The sequence below is a fragment of the Moschus berezovskii genome, chromosome X (genome assembly GCF_049115385.1).
Source record: "Moschus berezovskii isolate FMDL1 chromosome X, NW_MosBer_1.0, whole genome shotgun sequence".
NCBI classification, from domain to species: Eukaryota; Metazoa; Chordata; class Mammalia; order Artiodactyla; family Moschidae; genus Moschus; species Moschus berezovskii.
This window is the reverse complement of record NC_142488.1, coordinates 75,699,174-75,722,879: the sequence shown is the minus strand read 5'-3', so window position 1 is coordinate 75,722,879 and position 23,706 is coordinate 75,699,174. Positions and strand designations below refer to the sequence as shown.

General features: G+C 38.9%; 1 protein-coding gene across 1 annotated transcript in view; it reads right to left on the bottom strand.

The window, feature by feature from the left end:
• DACH2 (dachshund family transcription factor 2) overlaps nt 1-23,706 on the bottom strand; it is an 858,509-nt gene that overhangs the window by 162,365 nt on the left and 672,438 nt on the right. The gene's annotated exons all lie outside the window — the stretch shown is intronic.

The window sequence follows — 23,706 nt, the reverse complement described above, 5'->3', positions numbered from 1 at the left end:
ACATTGCTGTGTATAAGTAGATAACTAATGAGAACAAACTGTATAACATAGGGAACTCTACTTAATACTCTGTGGTGATCTATATCCGAAGGAAACACAAGGAAGTGGCAATAGTTGCATATATGTGGCTGATTCACAATTCTGTATAGCAGAAATTAACACAACAGTGTAAAACACTATACTCCAATAAAAATTAATAATACCAATATAAGAGCAAAAAATGCAATGAAATATTGCTACACACACCTCTGAGCAGAGCTAATTTGTTTTTTTTTACAAAAGGAGAATAGACAATGCTGATGAAGATATAGAGAATTTGGACCAATCATATATTGCTAGTGGGAATATAAAAATGATCTGGCCACTCTGGGAGATAGTTTGGCTTTTTGTTATAAAACTATACATACATTTATATGAGCAAATATCAGAGGAGAGCTAGCTGGCTGCGAGTCGGCCCCTCCCCCACCAGAGGCAGAAAGGCAGGCAGGGGGCAGCCAGCGCCAGAAGGTGAGGGGCAATCTCAACCCCAGAGATGGCATCCTCCACCAAATTGTGAGCAGACTTGCAGTTGCTATTCAAGTCTTCCTGGGATCCCAGACAGTTGACATCCACCAGGAGGGCTGCAATCAGAGATCAGCTCCCCAGAGGAGACACACAGCACACGTGAGATCGTGCTCTGGTGGCGCAACCAGGAAACCGAGGGGCTGGGACCAGGGAGGTGATAAGATGCACTGTGCACCTGGGACAGTGCACTCGCCAATCACATGATCGCCTGAGCTGCTCAGAACTGGGAACAGCACAAAACACAGACCCAAATGAGGCTGTGCCTTTGTGAAGTATTGGAGAACCTGGAGCTGAGTGGCTTAGACCTGAGAAGTGCATGCAACCCAGGGCCCACATTAGAGAGTTCCCCTGCAGAGCAACCTGGAACATGAGCAGTATAAACCAGTAAAGCACACACGCAGAGAGCACGGTCAAACCCAGTGTGGCCCAGATACTGCAAGCACTCCCAACAAATGCCAGTGATGTTTGTTTGCAGTGTTCCTCCGTCCCCAAAGCACAATTAAACAAGTGAGCCTAAATAAGTGACCACCTTCATCCCCTTGTGTCAGGGTGGAAATTAGACACTGAAGAGACTTGCAAACAGAGGAAGCAAAAACAAATAAATAAGAGGGAACCGCTTGGGAAGTGACAGGTACAACAGACTAAAACCCTGTAGTTAGCACTGACTATATTGGAAGGAGCCTATAGAACTTGAGAAGTATAAGGTGAAACAAGGAATTATATGAAACTGAACTGGGGTGCTGGAGAAGACTCTTGCAAGTCATTTGGACTGCAAGGAGATCCAACCAGTCCATTCTAAAGGAGACCAGTCCTGGGTGTTCATTGGAAGGACTGATGCTGAGGCTGAAACTCCAATACTTTGTCTACCTCATGTGAAGAGTTGACTCATTGGAAAAGACCCTGATGTTGGAAGGGATTGGGGGCAGGAGAAGGGGACAAAAGAGGATGAGATGGCTGGATGGCATCACCGACTCGATGCACATGAGTTCGGGTGAAATCCGGGAGTTGGTGATAGACAGGGAGGCCTGGCATGCTGCGATTCATGGGGTCGCAAATAGTCGGACACGACTGAGTGACTGAACTGAACTGAACTAAACTGACCCCACAAAGTCCTCAACAGCTCCAGAGAAATTCCTAGATATATTTTACTATTATTATTTTTAATTTTTTGTAATTTTTAAGTTCTTTATTACTCCTTTAATATTCATTTTTATAACCTAATATTACCTTCAAAAGACCCAAATTTCAAAGCAAATTTCATATATATATATATATATATATATATATATATATATATATATATATATTTTATAATTCTTGTGATTTTGGTTCGTTTTTTTTAACAGTATTTTTGAGAGTCTAACCTCTATTCTAGATTTTTAATCTTTGTTTTTTGGTATTTGTTATCAATTTTGTACCTTTAAGAATCCAATCTTCAGTACCCATTTTTACTTAGGAGTGGGCTTACTCTCTTGATTGCTCTCTCCCCTTTTCACTCTCCTTTTCTTCTCCAGCTCACCTCTATCTCCTCCCTCCCCCTTCTCTTCTCTACCCAACTATGTGAATCTCTTTGAGTGTTCCGGGCTGTGGAGTACACTTAGGGAACTGACTACTGGCTAGATCTCTCTCTCTCTCCTTTTGACTCCCACTCTTCTCCTCCTGGTCACCTCTGTCATCTTCCTCCCTCTTTTCTTCACTATGTAACTCCTTGAGGGAATCTGAGTGTTCCAGACTGTGGAGAGCACAGAGAGAATTCATTTCTGTCTAGACTGCTCTCTCCCATTTTGATTCCCCCTTTTCTCCTGGTCACCTCTCTCTCTCTCTCTCCTCCCTCTAATCTTCTCCATGTAACTGTGAAATTCTCTGGGTGTCACTCACTGTCAGGAATCTTTTCACCATTAACCTAGATGTTTTATCATTGGTGCTGTATGGATGGAGAAGTCTTCAGGCTACTGTAAAAATAAGACTGAAAGCCAGAGGCAGGAGTCTTAAAGCCAAACGTGAGAACACCAGAAAACTCCTGACTCCAGTGCACATTAATCGACAAGAGCACATCCAAAAGCCTTCATACCTACACTGAAACCAAACTCCACCTAAGAGCCATAAAGTTTCAGAGTAAGACATAACAAGCTAATTCTCCAACGATGCAGGAGCATAACCCTGAGCATTAAAATGCAGGCAGTCAAAAGTCATGCCAAACCTACAGACACCTCAAAATTCACTACTGTACACTTCACTGCACTCCAGAGAAAAGAGATCCAGCTCCAACCACCAGAACACTGACGTAAGCTTCCCTAACCAGGAAACCTTGACAAGCCACTGGTCCAACCCTTCCCGTATGGAGGAACCTCCATAACTGGATGAACCAGAAACTTCCAGCATACAGAAAGGCCATGCCAAACACAAAAGTATAAACATAATGAAGGGGCAGATAAATATTCAGCAGGAAAAGGAACATGATAAATGCCCACCAAACCAAACAAAAGAGGAGGACATAGGGAGTCTACCTGAAATAGAATTCAGAATAATGATGGTAAAAGTCATCCAAAATTTTGAAAACAAAATGGAGGTATGATAAAAAGTCTGGAGACAAAGATTGAGAAGATGAAACAAATACTTAGCAAGGACCTAGAAGAAATACTCCGTCTATGGGGTCGCACAGAGTCGGACATGACTGAAGTGACTTAGCAGCAGCAGCAGAAATAAAAAAAAGGTAAATCAATAATGAATAATGTGATAACTGAGATCAAATGGACTCTGGAGGGAAACAACAGTAGAATAACTGAGGCAGAAGAGAGGATACGTGAGGTGGAAGATAGAATGGTGGAAATAAATGAAGCAGAGAGGAAAAAAGAAAAAAAGATTTAAAAGAAATGTGGACAAACGCAGAGACCTCTGGGACAATGTTAAACACACCAACATTCGAATCATAGGAGTCCCAGAAGAAAAAGACAAAAAGAAAGGCCATGAGAAAATACTTGAGGAGATAATGGTTGAAAAACTCCCTAAAATGGGGAAGGAAATAGTCACCCCAGTCCAAGAAAACCAGAGAGTCCCAAACAGGATAAACCCAAAGTGAAACACCCAGAGACACATATTCATCAAATTAACAAAGATTAAACACAAAGAGCAAATGTTAAAAGCACCAAGAGAAAAGCAACAAATAACACACAAGGGGATTCCAATAAGGATAACACCTGATCTGTCAATAGAAAGTCTTCAGACCAGATCGGAACAGCAGGACATACTTAAAGTGATGGAAGAGAAAAACCTACAACCCAGATTACTGTACCCAGCAAGGATCTCATTCAAAGATGAAGGAGAAAACAAAAGCTTTACAGACAAACAAAAGCTGAGAGAATTCAGCACTAGCAAATCAGCTCTTCAAAAAATGCTGAAGAATCTTCTCTAGACAGCAAACACAGAAAAGGTTTATAAACTCGAACCCAAAACAACAATGTAAGTGGCAATGGGATCATGCTTATAAATAATTACCTTAAATGTAAATGGGTTAAATTCTCCAACCAAGAGACAAAGGCTGGGTGAATAGAATACAAAAACTAGACTTCTATATATGCTATCAAGAAGATACCCTCCTCAAAACAAGGGACACATACAGACTGAAAGTTAAGGGCTGGAAAAAGATATTTCATGCAAATGGATACCAAAAGAAACCAGGAGTAGCAATACTCATATCAGATAAAATAGACTTTGAAATAAAGGCCATGTGAAACTCCAATACTTTGGCCACCTTATGCGATGAGTTGACTCACTGGAAAAGAGTCTGATGCTAGGAGGGATTGGGGGTGGGAGGAGATGGGGACGACAGAGAATGACATGGCTGGATGGCATCACCGAATCGATGGACATGAGTTTGAGTGAACTCTGGGAGTTAGTGATGGACAAGGAGGCCTGGCGTGCTGTGATTCATGGGGTCGCAGAGAGTCGGACACGACTGAGCGACTGAACTGAACTGAACTGAAAGAGACAAAGAAGGACACTACATAATGATCAAAGGATTGATCCAAGAAGATATAACAATTATAAATATATATACACCCAACACAGGAGAACTGCACTATGTAAGGCAAATGCAAACAAGTATGAAAGGGGAAATTAACAGTAAAACAATAATAGTGGGAGACTTTAAAACCCCACTCACAATTATGGATAGATCAACTAAGCAAAAAATTAGCAAGGAAACACAACTTTAAATGATACAATGGACCAGTTAGACTTAATTGTTATCTGTAGACATTTCACTCTACAATGAATTTCACCTTTTTCTCAAGTGCACACGGAAGCTTCCCCAAGACAGATAACATCCTGGGCCATAAATCTAGTCTTGGTAAATTCCAAAAAAATGAAATCATTTCAAGCTTCTTTTCTGATCACAGTGTGGTAAGATTAGATGTAAACTACAGGAAAAAAAAAAAAACTGTTAAAATGCAAACATAGGGAGGATAAACAACATGCTTCTGAATGACCAAGAAAGCACAGAAGAAATCTAAAAAGAAATTAAAATATGCACAGAAATAAATGAAAATTAAAACACGACTACCCAAAATCTCTGGGATTCAGTAAAAGCAGTGCTAAGGGGAAGGTAGCAATACAAGCTGCCCTCAAGAATGAAGAGAAAAATCAAATAAAGAACCTAAATCTACACCTGAGGCAACTAGAAAAAGAAGAAATGAAGAAACCGAGGGTTATTAGAAGGAAAGAAATGACAAAAATTAGGTCAGAAATAAAGCCAAAAGAAACAAAGGACACCATAGCAAAAATCAACAAAGCTAAAAGCTGGTTATTTGAGAACATAAATAAAACAGAAAAAAAAATTAGCCAGAGTCATCAGTAGAAAAAGAAGAATCAAATCAACAAAATTAGAAATGAAAATGGAGAAATCACAACAGACAACAAAGAAATACAAAGGATCATAAGAGACTACTATCAGCAACTATATGCCAATAAAATGGAAAACTTGGAAGAAATGGACAAATTCTTAGCAAAGTATAACCTTCCAAAATTGAACCAGGAAGAAATAGAAAATCTTAATAGACCAATCACAAACACAGAAATAGAAACTGTAATCAGAAATCTTCCAACAAACAAAATCCCAGGATCATATGGCTTCACAGGGTATTTCTACCAAAAATTTAGAGAAGCGCTAACGAAGGCAATGGCAACCCACTCCAGTACTCTTGCCTGGAAAATCCCATAGAGAGAGGAGGCTGGTAGGCTGCAGTCCATGGGATCGCTAAGAGTCGGACATGACTGAGCGACTTCATTCTCACTTTTCACTTTCATGCATTGGAGAAGGCAATGGCAACCTACTCCAGTGTTCTTCCTTGGAGAATCCCAGGGATGGGGGAGCCTGGTGGGCTGCCGTCTATGGGGTCGCATAGAGTCGGACATGACAGAAGTGACTTAGCAGCAGCAGCAACAGCAACACATATCCTACTCAAATTCTTCCCAAAAATTGCAGAGGAAGGTAAACTTCCAAACTCATTCTATGAGGCCACCATCACCCTAATACGAAAACCAGACAAAGATGACACACACACACACACACAAATACAAAAAAAAAAAAAAACCTACAGGACAGTATCATTGATGAACATAGATGCAACAATTCTTAAGAAAATTCTAGCAAACAGAACTGAACAAAATATTAAAAACATCATACATCATGACCAAGTGGGCTCTATCCCAGGGATGCAAGGATTCTTCAATATTCACAAATCAAACAATGTGATGCACCATATTAACAAATTGAAAGATAAAAACAATATGATTATCTTGATAGAGGCAGAGAAAACCTTTGACAAAATTCAACATCCATTTATGATTAAAAAAAAAAACCTCCATAAAGCAGGCATAGAAGGAACATAATTCAACATAATAAAAGCAATATATGATAAACCCACAGCAAACATTATCTTCAGTGGTGAAAAACTAAAAGCATTTCCCCTAAAGTCAGGCGCAAGACAAGGGTGCCCACTCTCGCCACTACTGTTCAACATAGTTCTGGAAGATTAAGCCATAGCAATCAGAGATGAAAAATAAAGGGAATCCAGATTGGAAATGAAGAAGAAAAACTCTCACTGTTTGCAGATGACAAGATCCTCTACATAGAAAACCCTAAAGACTCCACCAGAAAATTGCTAGAGATAATGAATGAATATAGTAAAGATTCAGGATATAAAATTAACACACAGAAATCCCTTGCATCACTATATACTAACAATACAAAAACAGAGAAATTAAGGAAACAATGTCATTCACCATTGTAACGAAAATAATAAAGTACTTAAGAATAAATCTACCTAAGGAAACAAAAGACCTATATACACAGAAAACTATAAAACACATGAAATAAATCAAAGATGACACAAATAGATGGAGATATATGCCATGTTCGTGGATCAGAAGAATCAACATAGTGAAGAGCAGTATACTACCAAAAGCAACCTGTAGATTCAACGCAGTCCCTATCAAGCTACCAACAGTATTTTTCCTAGAACTAGAACAAATAATTTCACAATTTGTATGGAAATACAAAAATCCTCGAAAACCAAAGCAATCTTGAGAAAGAAGAATGGAACTGGAGGAATCAACCTGCTTGATTTCAGGCTCTACTACAAAGCTACAGTCATCAAGACAGTATGGCACTGGCATAAAGACAGAAATATAGATCAATGGAACAAAATAGAAAGCCCAGAGATAAATGCACACACCTATGGACACCTTATCTTTGACAAAGGAAGCAAGAATATACAATGGAGAAAAGACAATCTCTTTAAGAAGTGGTGCTGTGAAAACTGGTCAACCATTTGTAAAAGAATGAACTAGAACACTTTCTAACACCATACACAAATATAAACTCAAAATGGATTAAAGATCTAAATGTCAGATGAGAAACTATGAAACTCCCAGAGGAAAACATAGGCAAAACACTCTCTGACATAAATCCCAGCAGGATCCTTTATGACCCACCTCCCTGAGTAATGGAAATAGAAGCAAAAATAAACCAATGGGATCTACTTAAACTTAAAAGCATTTGCACAATGAAGGAAACTATAAGCAAAGTGAAAGACAGCCTTCAGAATGGGAGAAAACAATAGAAAATGCAGCAACTGACAAAGAAGTATTCTCAAAAATATACAAGCAGCTAAATTCCAGAAAAGTAAACGATCCAAACAAAATATGTGCCAAAGAACTCAACAGTCATTTCTCCAAAGAAGACATACAGATGGCTAACAAACAAATTAAAAGATGTCCAACTTCACTCATTATCAGAGAAATGCAAATCAATACCACAGTGAGGCACGATCTCATTCCAGTCAGATGGCTGCTATCAAAATATCTACAAACAATAAATGCTGGAGAGGGTGTGGAGAAAAGGGAACCCTCTTACATGGTTGGGGGGAATGCAAATTAGTGCAGCCACTATGTAGAATAGTGTGGAGATTCCTTAAACAACTGCAAATAGAACTCCCATATGACACTAGAAATCCAACTGCTGGGCATACACACCAAGGAAACCAGAATTGAAAGAGACACGTGAACCCTAATGTTAATTCCAGCACTGTTTACAATAGCTAGGTCATGGAAGCAACCTAAATGTCCATCGGCAGATAAATGGATAAGATAGCTCTGGTACATATACACAATGGAATATTACTCAGGTATTAAAATGACTGTGTTTGAATCAGTTCGAATGAGGTGGATGAAACTGGAGCCTGTTATACAGAGTGAAGTAAGTCAGAAAGAAAAAAAAAAACAGTACAGTATATTAACGCTTTTATATGGAATTTAAAAAGATGGTAACAATGACCCTATATGTGAGACAGCAAAAGAGGCACAGATGTAAAGAACAGGCTTTTGGACTCTGTGGGAGAAGGCGAGGGTGAGATGATTTGAGAGAATAGCACTGGAACATGTATATTATCAAATGTGAAACGAATCGCCAGTCTAGGTTTGATGCATGAGACAGGGTGCTCAGGGCTGTGCACTGGGATGACCCAGAGGGATAGGATGGGGCAGCAGGTCGGAGGGAGTTTCAGGATGGGGAACACTTGTACATCCATGGCTGATTCATGTCAATGTATGTCAAAAACCACCACAATATTGTAAAGTATTTAACCTCCAATTAAAATAAATCAGTTAATTTAAAAAGAAGATTTATGTAATATCTTTGATTATTTCAGGAAAAGATTAAGATAATGTAGCACCTGCATGATTAGAAAATATTTACATTATAGTGTCAGTATATACCCCCAAACTCTCCCTGAGGCTCAGGGTAAAGGATCCCGCTGCAATGAAGAAGATCACAAGTTCGATCCAAGGGATGGGAAGATTCCCTGGAAGAGGGCATGGCAACCCACTCCAATATTGTTTCATGGAGAATCCACATGGACAGAGGAGCCTGGTGAGCTACAATCCATAAGGTCACTAAGAGTCGGACACCACTTGGTGACTGAACATATAGGCATATACATAGTCCAAACACTCCTGAATGGATAGTCATTTCATTCTCCAGGGGATCTTCCCAACCCAGGAACTAAACTCAGGTTTCACACATTGAAGGCAGATTCTTACCATCTGAGCCACCAGGGAAACCCCAAACTGAAATTAGACTGTAAAAAAAAAAAAAAAAAGATAGTACCTTTATTTTCATTTATTTTTACACAGAAGGGCTAATTTCAGTTTAGCAGAGGGTTTAGGACATGTATTGATGCTATGATAGTATATTTATTTCAGACTTGATATGATAGTATCTTTGTTTTGGGATTCCCTCGTGGTTCAGTGATAAAGAATCTGCCTGCAATGCAGGAGACCTGGGTTCGATCCCTGGGTCAGGAAGATCCTCCGGAGAAGGGAATGGCTACCTACTCCAGGATTCTTGCTTAGAGAATTCCATGGACAGAGGAGACTTGTCAGCTACTGTCCATGGGGTTGCAAAGAGTTGGAAATGACTGAGAGATTAACACTTTCACTTTCACCTTTATCTTAAATATACTTTATGTTCTTAAGATTCATAAAGATGTTCAAATCATTATCTTTTCATCTGTAGCCTGTGGACTGACTTAAAATATAATGTTTTAGTGGACTCAAATATTGGGGTTGATAATAAATTTATTGTTCCAATATTTAGACAGCATTCCAAAGTTTGATCATTGGCACTTATTTTACATATAAAGTTTTCAATAGATACAATCAGTGCTAAATGCAAAATATCAAAAAGGCCCTATATTCCTGCTAGCAGTTTCAGAGACCAATGGCTGCCAAGGGCCAAGGGCCTTTCTTTGTGCCTTTGCTTCCACATGGGTAAAGTAGAGTGGAGAGTCCCAAAGTCTCTATTCTAAAGAATCCCTAAACTGATTGGTAAAAAACTATGTAATACAATGTCATAACATGCAATTGATTTGGTCAATTTGTTTGAATATATGTGGAAAAATAAAATCAAAGTCTTTAACTGACCAGTCAGTTTGGTCAAAATATTAATACTTGTATCAAAACTAAAATATCAATTTTGATATTTCATGTTGGATAAAACATAAAGGGGCATCACTGCCAGGAAAGCCTAGATCATATAGATTATGAAATGTCTGCATATGAAAACTCAAGGCAAAATGCAGATTATCATTTGAGATATATATCACACTGTCACCTAATTTTACAAGATAGAGCAAGAGGCAGGCTACATGAAACATATTCTAATGGTATCTCTTCATTTTCTGAAAATTTAGACATAACAGCAAAGCTGGCATTTCCTAATTTTCAAAACCACGGATGATACTACTCAAAATCATGATGATATTACTCAAAACAGATGTGAAAACATATGTTTGCCACAGTTGTATAAACTGCCTACTTGTCAAACTTAATGAATGTTGAGACTTCTCATTTAAACTGCATTCCCTTTTAAGAACTAAAATCTATTTAATGAAAATATATTTTATCTTAATATCACAAATGCAGCTGGTAGAAATTGATGTAGAAAATCTCATTTAATGAGATGGATGAAACTATAGCCTATTATACAGAGTGAAGTAAGCCAGAAAGAAAAACACCAATACAGTATACTAACGTATATATATGGAATTTAGAAAGTTGCAAATGATAACCCTGTATACGAGACAGCAAAAGAGACACAGATGTATAGAACAGTCTTTGGGACTCTGTGGGAGAGGGTGAGGGTGGGATGGTTTGGGAGAATGGCATTGAAACATGTATATTATCATATGTGAAACGAATCACCTGTTCAGGGTTGATGCATATTACAGGATGCTTGGGGCTGGTATGTGGGGATGACCCAGAGGGAGGATAAGGGGAGGGGGGAGGTGGGAGGGGGGTTCGGGAAGGGGAACTCAGTACACCCGGGGCAGATTCATGTCAATGTATGGCAAAACCAACCAATATAATATTGTAAAATAATTAGCCTCCAATAAAAAAATAAAAATAAAAAAAAGAAAGCTTTTAAATGACCCTGGGGGGCAGTTCTAAGATGACAGAGGAATAGGACAGGGAGAACTCTTTCTCCCCAACAAATTCATCAAAAGTCCATTTGAATGCTGAGAAAATTCCACAAAACAACTTCTGAACACTGGCAGAGGACACCAGGCACCCAGAAAGGCAGTCCATTCTCTTCAAAAGGAGGTAGGACAAAATTTAAAAGACAAAAAGAGAGAAAAAAGAGTTGGGGATGCAGACCCGGCCCCGGGGAGGGAGTCATGAAGGAGGAGAAGTTTCCAAACACCAGGAAGCCCTCTCACCGGCGGGTCTGTGTTGAGTTTTGGAATCTCAGAGGGCAACATAACCAGGAAGGGAAAAAAAAAGCAAAGCAGAATACGCACCTAATTGCAACACCCAGTGGAGAGGTAGTCCAGATGCTCATGGCCATCAGCAGAGAGCTGGGGCAGAACACAGAGGAGCAGGTTGGATGCTTAGGGTAAGATCGGAACCTGAATGCCCTGAGGACAATCTGTGGGAGCTAAAGTAAGATAGCAACCTAAACTGCTGGATAGCCAAAGAGAGAAAAAAAGAGATATATAGAGAGACAACTTCCCCACAAAGAGCTCTAACCTAAGGCACAGCCTGGTCCACTAACAGAACAAAGGATTGAGTGAATACCAGAGGAGAGCTAGCCGGCTGCAGTCCAGCCCATCTCCCAACCAGAGGAAGCGAAGCTGGTGAGCAACAGCCAGAGCCAGAAGGCAAGGGGCAATCTTGGTCCCAGAGATGGCATCACCCACCAAATTGTGAGCAGGCTCCCAGTTGCTAACTAAGTCTTTCGGGGATTCTGGACAGTTGATATCTTCCAGGAGGGTCGCAGCCTGAGATCAGCTCCCCAGAGGAGACACATGGCACACCTGAGATGGAGCTCTCACAGTGCAACCAGGAAACCGAGCAACTGAGACCAAGGAGGTGATAAGATGCACCGTACAACTGGGAAAGTGCACTCGCAAAGCACCTGGTCATCTGAGCTACCCTGACCTGGGAAGGGTACAAACGAAGGCCCAAACAGATCAGTGCCTTTGTGGAGTACCCGAGAACCTGAACCTGAGAGGCTTAGACCTGGGAAGAGCGTGCAAACCTGAGCCTGTTTTGGACAGTCCCCTTGGGGAGCAACCGGGAGTCTGAGCAGTGTAGAGCAGGAAAGCGCACACTCCGTGAGTGAGGTCAAAACCAGTGTGGCCCAGGCACTGTGAGTACTCCCCACGCAGGCCAGAGATATTTGTTTGCAGTGTTCCTCCCTTCCCAAACCACAACTGAACAAGTGAGCCTAAATAAGTGACCACCTTCTCCCCCTTGTGTCAGGGCAGAAACTAGACACTGAAGATACTTGCAAACAGAGGAAGTTGAAATACACAAAGAAGAGGGAACTACTTTGGAAGTGAAAGGTGCAACAGATTAAAACGTAGTTACCACTGACTACATTGGAATGGGCCAATAGACCTTGAGAAGAAGTAAAAGCTGGAACAATGAACTATCTGAAACTGAACTGACCCCACATTGCCCTCAACAGCTCCAGAGAAATTCCTCAACATGTTTTATTATTATCACTTTTTAATTTCTAATTTTTTTAAATTTTTAAATTCTTTATTACTCCTTTAATTTTCATTTTTACAACCTACTATTGCCTCGTAAAAAAAGACTATTTTTAAGCAAATTTCATATGTGTATATATATATATATTTTATAATTTTGGTGACCATTTTTAAATATCATATGTTTTCAGAGTCTAAACTTTACTCAAGGTTTTTTTTTTTTTTCAATAACTTTACTTTCTTTTAATTTATTTATTTTAATTGGAGGTTAATTACTTTACAATATTGCATTGGATTTGCCATACATTGACATAACTCCGCCTCAGGTGTACATGAGGTCCCCATCTTGAATCCCCATCCCACCTCCATCTCCATCCCATCTCTCTGGTTCATCCCAGTGCACCAGCTATGAGCATCCTGTATCATGCATCGAACCTGGACTGGCGATTCATTTCACATATGATAATATACATGTTTCAATGCCATTCTCACAAATAATCTTGCCTTCACCCTCTCCTACAGAGTCCAAAGACTGTTCTATACATCTGTGTCTCTTTTGCTGTCTCGTATACAGGTTTATCATTACTATCTTTATAAATTCCATATATATAAGTTAGTATACAGTATTGTTTTTTTTCTTTCTGACTTACTTGACTCTGTATAATAGACTTCAGTTTCATCCACCTCATTAAAACTGATTCAAATGTATTCTTTTTAATTGCTGAGTAATACTCCACTGTGTATATGTACAACAGCTTTCTTATCCATTCGTCTGCAGATGGACATCTAGGTTGCTTCCAGGTCCTGGCTATTATAAAAACTGCTGCGATGAACATTTGAGTTCATGTGTCTGTTTCAATTTTGGTTTCCTCGGTGTGTATGCCCAGCAGTGGGATTGCTGGGTCATATGGCAGTTCTATTTCCAGGTTTTTAAGGAATCTCCACACTCTTCTCCGTAGTGGTAGTACTAGTCTGCATTCCAACCAACAGTGTAAGAGGGTTCCCTTTTCTCCACAGCCTCTCCAGCATTTATTGCTTGCAGACATTTGGATAGCAGCCATTCTGACTGGCATGAAATGGTACCTCATTGTGGCTTTGATTTGCATTTCTCTGATTCTGAGTGTTATTGAGCATTTTTTCATGTGTTTGTTAGCCATCTGTATGTCTTCTCTGGAGAAATGTCTGTTTAGTTCTTTTGGCCCACTTTTTGATTGGGTCCTTTATTTTTCTGGGATTGAACTGCAGGAGTTGCTTGTATATTTTTGAGATTAATCCTTTGTTAGTTGTTTCGATTGCTATTATATTCTCCCATTTTGAAGGCTGTCTTTTCACCTTGCTTATAGTTTCCTTTGCTGTGCAGAAGCTTTTAACTTTAATTAGGTCACATTTGTTTATTTTTGCTTTTATTTCCAATATTCTGGGAGGTGGGTCGTGGAGGATCTTGCTGTGATTTATGTCGGAGGGTGTTTTGCCTGTGTTCTCCTCTAGGAGTTTTATAGTTTCTGGTCTTACATTTAGATCGTTAATCCATTTTAAGGTTATTTTTGTGTATGGTGTTAGGGAGTGTTCTAGTTTCATTCTTCTACAAGTGGTTGACCAGTTTTCCCAGCACCACTTTTTAAAGAGATTGTCTTTTCCCCATTGAATATTCTTGCCTCCTTTGTCAAAGATAAGGTGTCCATAGGTGCATGGATTTATCTCCGGGCTTTCTATATTGTTCCATTGATCTATATTTCTGTCTTTTTAAAAAATTTTTATTTAATAAATGGTACAAAGCACAATGCCAAAAACATTAACAGTTAAAATTTCACCAAATGAAAAAATACTATAGAATACACAGTTTTAAAAAGCTACATTAAGTTATTTTACAGCTGCCTCAAGCTTCAAAAAGAAAAAAAAAGAGCTCATCCAAAAGACTCCATACCTATACTGAAACTAAGCTCCACTACGATCCAACAAGTTTCAGAGCAAGACACACCAAGCTAATTTTCCAACCACACAGGAATATAACCCTGAGAATTCAAATAAAGGCCGCCAAAAGTCACACCAAACCCACAGACACCTCAAAACTCACTACTTGACACTTCACTGCACTCCAGAGAGAAGAGACCCAGATTAACCCATCAAAACACTGACACAAACTTCCTTAACCAGGAAAACTTGACAAGCCACTCGTCCAACCCCACACATATGGAGGAACGTCCACAATAAGAAGAACCATAAAATTCTAGCATACAGAAAAGCCACTCCAAATACATCAACCTAAACTAAATGAAAAGGCAGAGAAATATTCAGCAGGTAAAGGAACATGATAAATCCCCACCAAAACAAACAAAAGAGGAGGACACATGGAGTCTACCTTAAAAATATTTCAGAATAATGATAGTAGAGTTGATCCAAAACCTTTAAAACAAAATGGAGGTACAGATAAAGAGACTAGACACAAAGATTGAGACAATGCAAGAAATATTTAACAAAGACTTAGAAGAAATAAAGAAAGAGTCAATCAATAATGAATAATGTAATAACTGAGATAAAAGGCACTCTGGAGGGAAACAACAGTAGAATAACTGAAGCAGAAGAGAGGATGAGTGAAGTGGAAGATAGAATGGTGGAAACAAATGAAGCAGAGAGGAAAGAAGAAAAAAAAATTAAAAGAAATGAGGAAATCCTCAGAGACTTCTGGGAAAATGTTAAATGAACAAACATTTGAATCACAGGAGTCCCAGAGGAAGAAGATAAAAAGAAACACCATGAGAAAATACTTGTGGAGATGACTAGATGAAAACTTCCCTAAAATGGGGAAGGAAATAGGAAACCAAGTCCAAGAAATCCAGAGAATCCCAAACAGGATAAACCCAAGGTGAAACACCTCAAGACACATATTAATCAAATTAAAGAAGAGCAAATATAAAAAGCACCATAGGAGAAGCAACAAATAACACAGAAGGGGATTCCCACAATCATAACAGCTGATCTTTCGATAGAAATTCATCAGACCAGAAGAAAATGGAAGGACATACTGAAAGTTATGAAAGAGAAAACCCTACAATCCAGATTACTGTACCCAGAAAGATCTCATTCAAAGATGAAGGAGAAATCAAAACCTTTACAGACAAAGAAAAGCTGAGAGAATTCAGGACCACAAATCCAACTCTTCAACAAATGCTAAAGGATCTTCTCTGGACAGCAAATACAGAAAAGGTTTATAAACTAGAACCCCAAACAACAAAGTAAATGGCAATGTGATCATACTTATCAATAATTACCTCAAATGTAAATGGGTTGAATGCCCAAACCAAGAGACAAAGACTGGCATACGCTGTCTACAAGAGACCCACCTCAACAAAAGGGACACATACAGACTGAAAGTGAAGGGCTGGAAAAAGATATTTCACGCAAATGGATACCAAAAGAAAGCAGGAGTAGAAATACTCATATCAGATAAAATAGACTTTGAAATAAAGGCCATGTAAAGAGACAAAGAAGGACACTACATAATGATCAAAAGATTGATCCAAGAAGAAAATATAACAATGATAAATATATTTGCACCCAACATAGGAACACTGCATTATGTAAGGCAAATGCAAACAAGTATGAAAGGGGAAATTAACAGTAACACAATAATAGTGGGAGACTTTAAGACCCCACTCACAACTAAGGATAGATCAACTAAACAAAAAAATTAGCAAGGAAAAACAAACTTGAAATGATACAATGGACCAGTTAGACCTAATTGATATCTATAAGACACTTAACGTGTAAAAAATAAATTTCACCTTTTACTCAAGTGCACATGGAACTTTCTCCAAGATAGATCACATCCTGGGCCATAAATCTAGCCTTGGTAAATTCAAAAAATTGAAATCTTTTCAAGCCTCTTTTCTGATCACAGTGCTGTAGGATTAGATGTCAACTACAGGAAAACAACTATTAAAAATACAACCATATGGAGGCTAAACAACATGCTTATGAATAACCAACAATAACAGAAGAAATCCAAAAAGAAATAAAAAATATGTATAGAAACAAATGAAAATGAAAAGATTACAACCTAAAACCTACGGGATTCAGTAAAAGCAGTGCTAAGGGTAAGGTACATAACAGTGAAAGCTTACCTCAAGAAACAAGAGAAAAATCAAATAAAGAACTTAACTGTACACAGGAAGCAACTAGAAAAAGAAGAATGAAACAACCCCAGGGTTATCAGAAGGAAAGAAATCATAAAAATCAGGGCAGAAATAAAACCAAAATAAACAAAGGAGACCATAGCAAAAATCAACAAAGCTATGAGCTGATTCTTTGAGAAGATAAATAAAATAGACAAACTGTTCTCCAGACTCATTGAGAGTAAAAGGGAGAAGAATCAAATAAACAAAATTAGAAATGAAAATGGAGAAATCACAACAGACAACACAGAGTTACAAAAGATCATAAGAACTACTATCAGCAACTATATGTCAATAAAAAGAACAACTTGGAAGAAATGGACAAATTCTTAATAAAGTATAACCTTCCAAAACTGAACCAGGAAGAAATAGAAAATCTTAACAGATTTATCACAAGCATAGAAATAGAAACTGTAATCAGAAATCTTCCAACAAACAAAATCCCAGGATGAGATGGCTTCACAGGGGAATTCTACCAAAAATTTAGAGAAGAGCTAACACCTATTCTACTCAAACTCTTCCAGAAGTTTGCAGAGGAAAGTAAATTTCCAAACTCATTCTATGAGGCCACTACCACCCTAATACCAAAACCAGACAAAGATGCCACACAAAAAAAGAAAACTACAGGCCAATATCACGGATGAACATAGATGCAAAAATCCTTAGCAAAATTCTAGCAAACAGACTCCAACAACATATTAAAAACATCATACATCATGACCAAGGGGGCTTTATCACAGGGATGCAAGGATTCTTCAATATTCGCAATCAATCAATGTGATGCACCACATTAACGAATTGAAAGATAAAAACCATATGATTTTCTCAATAGATGCAGAGAAATCCTTTGACAAATTTCAACATCCATTTAGGATTAAAAAAAAAAAAAAACCTCCATAAAGCAGGCATAGAAGGAACATATGACAACATATGAAAAGGCTTATATGGTAAACCCACAGCAAACATTATCCTCAATGGTGAAAAACTGAAAGCATTTCCCCTAAAGTCAGGAACAGGACAAGGGTGCCACTCTCAGCACTACTATACAACATAGTTTGGAAGATTTAGCCACAGAAATCAGAGAAGAAATAAAAGTAATCCAGATTGGAAAAGAAGAAGCAAAACTCTCACTGTTTGCAGATGACATGATCCTCTACATAGAAAACCCTAAAGATTTCCACCAGGAAATAACTAGAACTAATCAATGAGTATAATAAAGTTGCAGGACCTAAAATTAACACAGAGAAATGCCTTGCATTCCTGTACACTAACAATGCGAAGACAGAAAGAGGAATTAAGGAAACAATTCCATTCACCATTGCAATGAAACAAAATAAAATACTTAGGAATATACCTACCTAAAGTGGTGATGGACAGGGAGGCCTGGCGTGCTTTAATTCATGGGGTCGCGGAGAGTCGGACACGACTGAGCGACTGAACTGAACTGAACTGAATGGAACTGAACTGAAAGAAACAAAGGACCTATATATAGAAAACTATAAAACACTGATGAAAGAAATCACAGATGTCACAAATAGATGGAGAAATATACCATGTTCATGGATTTCAAGATACATTATAGTGAAAACGGGTATACTACCCAAACCAATCTATAGATTCAACGCAGTCCCTAGCAAGATACCAATGTATTTTTCACAGAAGTAGAACAAATAATTTCACAATTTGTAAGAAAATACAAAAATCTTTGAATAGCGAAAGCAATCTTGAGAAAGAAGAATGAAACTGAAGAAATCAATGTGTCTGACTTCATACTATAATACAAGTCTACACTCATCAGGACGGTATGTTACTGGCACAAAGAGAGAAATATAGACCAATGGAAAAAAACAGAAATCCCAGAGATAAATCCACACACCTATCAACACCTTATCTTTACAAAGGAGGCAAAAATATACAATTCAAAAAAGACAATCTCTTTACCAAGTGGTGCTGGGAAAACTGGTCAACTACTTGTAAAAGAATGAAACTAGAACACTTTCTAACACCATACACAAAAATAATCTCAAAATGGATTAAAGATCTAAATGTAAAACCAGAAACTATAAAACTCCTAGAGGAAAACATAGGCTAAACACTCTCTGACATAAATCACAACAGGATCCTCTATGACCCACCGCACAGAGTAATGGAAATCAAAGCAAAAATAAACAAATGGCACCCAATTAAACTTAAAAGCTTTTGCACAACGAAGGAAACTATAAGCAAGGTGAAAAGACAGTCTTTAGAATGGGAAAAAATAAACGAAAACGAAGTAACAGACAAAGAACTAATCTCAAATATATACAGCAGCTCATGCAACTCAATTCCAGAAAAATAAATGACCCAATGAAAAAGTGGGCCAAAAAATTCAACAGACATTTCCCCAAAGAAAACCTACAGATGGATAACAAACACATGAATAGATGCTCATATCACTCATCATCAGAGAAATGCAAATCAAAACCACAACTAAGTACCACCTCACACTGGTCAGAATGGCTTCTATCAAAATGTCTACAAACAATAAATTCTGGAGAGGTTGTGGCGAAAAGGAACCCTCTTATACCATTGGTGGGAATGCAAACTAGTACAGCCACTATTGGCAAAAGTTCGGAGATTCCTTAAAAACTGGAAATAGAACTGCCATACGACCCAGCAACCCCACTGCTGGGCATACACACCGAGGAAATCAGAATTGAAAGAGACTTGTGTACCCCAATGTTCATATCAGCACCATTTACAATAGCTCGAACATGGAAGCAACCTAGATATCCATCAGCAAACAACTATATAAGAAAGTTGTGATACATATACACAATGGCATATTACTCAGCTATTAAAAAGAATGCATTTGAAACAGTTCAAATGAGGTGGATGAAACTGGATCCTGTTATACAGAGTGAAGTAAGTCAGAAAGAAAAACACCAATACAGTATATTAACTCATATATACAGAATTTAGAAAGATGGTAATATGACTCTATACGTGAGAAAGTAAAAGAGACACAGATGTAAAGATCAGAATTTTGGACTCTGTGGGAGAACGTGAGGGTGGGATGATTTGAGAGAAGTGTACTGGGATGACCCTGAGGAAAGCAATGGAGCAGGAGGTGGGGGTGTTCAGGATGGGTAACACATGTACACCCATGCCTAATTCCTATCACTTGATGGAAAATGCCACTAAAATATTGTAATGTAATTAGCCTTCAATTTTTGCAGTAATTGGATGCAATCTCAAAAATGACAGAAAGATTTGTTTGTTTCCAAGGCAAACCATTCAATATTACATTAATCCAAGCCTATGCCCCAACCAGTAACACTGAAGAAGCCGAAGTTGAACGGATTTGTGAAGACCTACAAGACGTTTTAGAACTAACACCCAAAAAAGATGTCCTTTTCATTATAGGGGAATAAGTAGGAAGTCAAGAAACACCTGGAGTAACAGGCAAATTTGGCCTTAGAGCACAGAATGAGGCAGGGCAAAGGCTAATAGAGTTTTTCCAAGAGAACGTACTGGTCATAGCAAACATCCTCTTCCAACAACACAACAGAAGACTCTACACATGGACATCACGACATGGTCAACACGAAATCAGATTGATTCTATTCTTTGCAGCCAAAGATAGAGAAGCTGTATACAGTTAGCAAAAACAAGACCAGGAGCTGACTGTGGCTCAGATCATGAACTCCTTATTGCCAAATTCAGACTTAAATTGAAGAAAGGAGGGAAAACCTCTAGACTATTTAGATATGACCTAAATCAAATCCCTTATGATTATACAGTGGAAGTGAGAAACAGATTTAAGGGACTAGATCTGACAGATAGAGTGCCTGATGAACTCTGGATGGAGGTTTGTGACATTGTAGAGTGGACAGGGACCAAGACCATCTCCATGGAAAAGAAATGCAAAAAAGCAAAATGGCTGTCTGAGGAGGCCTTACAAATAGCTGTGAAAAGAAGAGAAGCGAAAAGCAAAGGAGAAAAGGAAAGATATAAGCAACTGAATGCAGAGTTCCAAAGAAGAGCAAGGAGAGATAAGAAAGCCTTCCTCATGATAAATGCAAAGACATAGAGGAAAACAACAGAATAGGAAAAACAAGAGATCTCTTCAAGAAAAATTAGAGATTCCAAGGGAACATTTCATGCAAAGATGGGCTTGATAAAGTACAGAAATGGTATGGACCTAACATAAGCAGAAGATACTAAGAAGAGGTGGCAAACACAGAAAAACTGTACAAAAAAGATCTTCATGGCCAAGATAATTACAATAACGTGATCACCAACCTAGATCCAGACATCTTGGAATATGAAGTCAAGTGGGCCTTAGAAAGAGTCACTACGAACAAAGCTAGTGGAGGTGATGGAATTCCATTTGAGCTACTTCAAATCTTGAAAGATGATGCTGTGAAAGTGCTGCACGCAATATGCCAGCAAATTTCTAAAACTCAGCAGTGGCCACAGGACTGGAAAAGGTCAGTCTTCATTCCAATCCCAAAGAAAGGCAATGCCAAAGAATGCTCAAACTACCGCACAATTGCACTCATCTCACACACTAGTAAAGGTATGCTCAAAATTCTCCAAGCCAGGCTTCAACAATATGTGAACCGTGAACTCCCAGATGTTCAAGCAGGTTTTAGAAAAGGCAGAGGCACCAGAGATCAAACTGCCAACATCCGATGGATCATGGAAAAAGCAAGAGAGTTCCAGAAAAAACATCTGTTTCTGCTTCATTGACTATGCCAAATCCTTTGACTGTGTGGATCAAAATAAACTGTGGAAAATTCTGAAAGTGATGGGAATACCAGACCACCTGAGCTGCTTCCAGATAAACCTGTATGTGGGTCAGGAAGCAACAGTCAGAACTGTACAGGAGAAACAGACTGGTTCCAAATAGGAAAAGAAGTACGTCAAGGCTGTATATTGTCACCTTGCATATTTAAATTATATGCAGAGTACATCATAGGAACGCTGGGCTGGAAGAAGCACAAGCTGGAATCAAGATTGCTGGGAGAAATATCAATAACCTCAAATATGCAGATGACACCACCCTTATGGCTGAAAGTGAAGAGGAACACAAAAGCCTCTTGATGAAAATGAAAGAGGAGAATGAAAAGGTTGGCTTGAAGATCAACATTCAGAAAACAAAGTTCATGGCATCTGGTCCTATCACTTCATGGGAAATAGATGGAGAAACAGTGGAAACAGTGTCAGACTTTAGTTTTGGGGGGGCTCCAAAATCACTGTGGATGCTGATTGCAGCCATGAAATTAAAAGACGATTACTCCTTGGGAGGAAAGTTATGACCAACCTTGATAGTATATTAAAAAGCAGAGACATTACTTTGCCAACCAAGGTCCGTCTAGTCAAGGCTATGGTTTTTCCAGCGGTCATGTATGGATGTGCGAGTTGGACTCTGAAGAAAGCTGATCGCCGAGGAATTGATGCTTTTGAACTGTGGTGCTGGAGAAGACTCTTGAGAGTCCCTTGGACTGCAAGGAGATCCAGCCAGTCCATTCTAAAGGAGATCACTCCTGGGTGTTCATTGGAAGGACTGATGTTAAAGCTGAAACTCCAATACTTTGGCCACATCATGCGATGAGTTGACTCACTGGAAAAGAGTCTGATGCTAGGAGGGATTGGGGGTAGGAGGAGACAGGGACGACAGAGAATGATATGGCTGGATGGCATCACCGACTCTATGGACATGAGTTTGCGTGAACTCCAGGAGTTGGTGATGGACAGGGAGGCCTGGCGTGCTGTAATTCATTGGGTCACAAAGAGTCGGACACGACTGAGCGACTGAACTGAACTGAAATCACTGCAGATGCTGACTTCAGCCATGAAATTCAAAGACGCTTACTCATTGGAAGGAAAGTTATGGCCAACCTAGATAGTATGTTAAAAAGCAGAGACATTACTTTGCCAAGAAAGGTCTGTCTAGTCAAGGCTATGGTTTTTCCAGTGGTCATGTATGTTTGTGGGAGTTGGAATGTGAAGAAAGCTGAGCTCCAAAAATCGATTATTTTGAACTTTGGTGTTAGAAAAGACTCTTGAGAGTCCCTTGGAATGCAAGGAGATCTAACCAGTCCATTCTAAAGGAGATCAGTCCTGGGTGTTCCATGGAAGAACTAATGCTAAAGCTGAAACTCCAATACTTGGCCACCTCATGTGAAGAATTGACTCACTGGAAAAGACTCTGATGCTGGGAGGGATTGGGGGCAGGAAGAGAAGGGGATGACAGAGGATGAGATGGTTGGATGGCATCACCAACTCGATGGACATGAGTTTGAGTGAACTCCGGGAGTTGTTGATGGACAGGGAGGCCTGGCGTGCTGTGATTCATGGGGTCACAAAGAGTCGGACATGACTGAGTGACTGAACTGAACTGAAGATAGATAAATTAATTTTTAAAATGGAGAAATAAAATTTAAGAAACAAAAAATAAAATAAAATAATGACCCTATACCAAAAAAACCAAGGAATGAATAAATCAGAAAAAAGTGAAGGTTTCCATTATAACTGAAGAAATGCAGTTTAAAATATCACTTCTGTCTATTAATATCCTCATCAGGATGAGTGACCAACCTATTTCAAATGGATATAACTGTGTCATTCCACAGCAAGAGACTCAGAATTGCCAGTGCACACCACTGTGTATTTTTATGAAATTTAGTTACTGTACATCTGTACCAGCACTCCAGCTGATTTTTCATAAGACATAGCAGTGTGTCCTTGAGCATTGCAGCACACAAGCCAGTCCTAAATGCCACTGTGACTTATGGGGTTTGCAGTTCTGATGGAATCATGTGTATCATGCACAGCTTGAGATTTTCCTAGAAAATCTGCTTTACTACCAAGCTCTCGTTCAAACTGTCATGACTTTCTGGGAAAGAGGTTTCAGGAACAAATTGTTGCTGAGT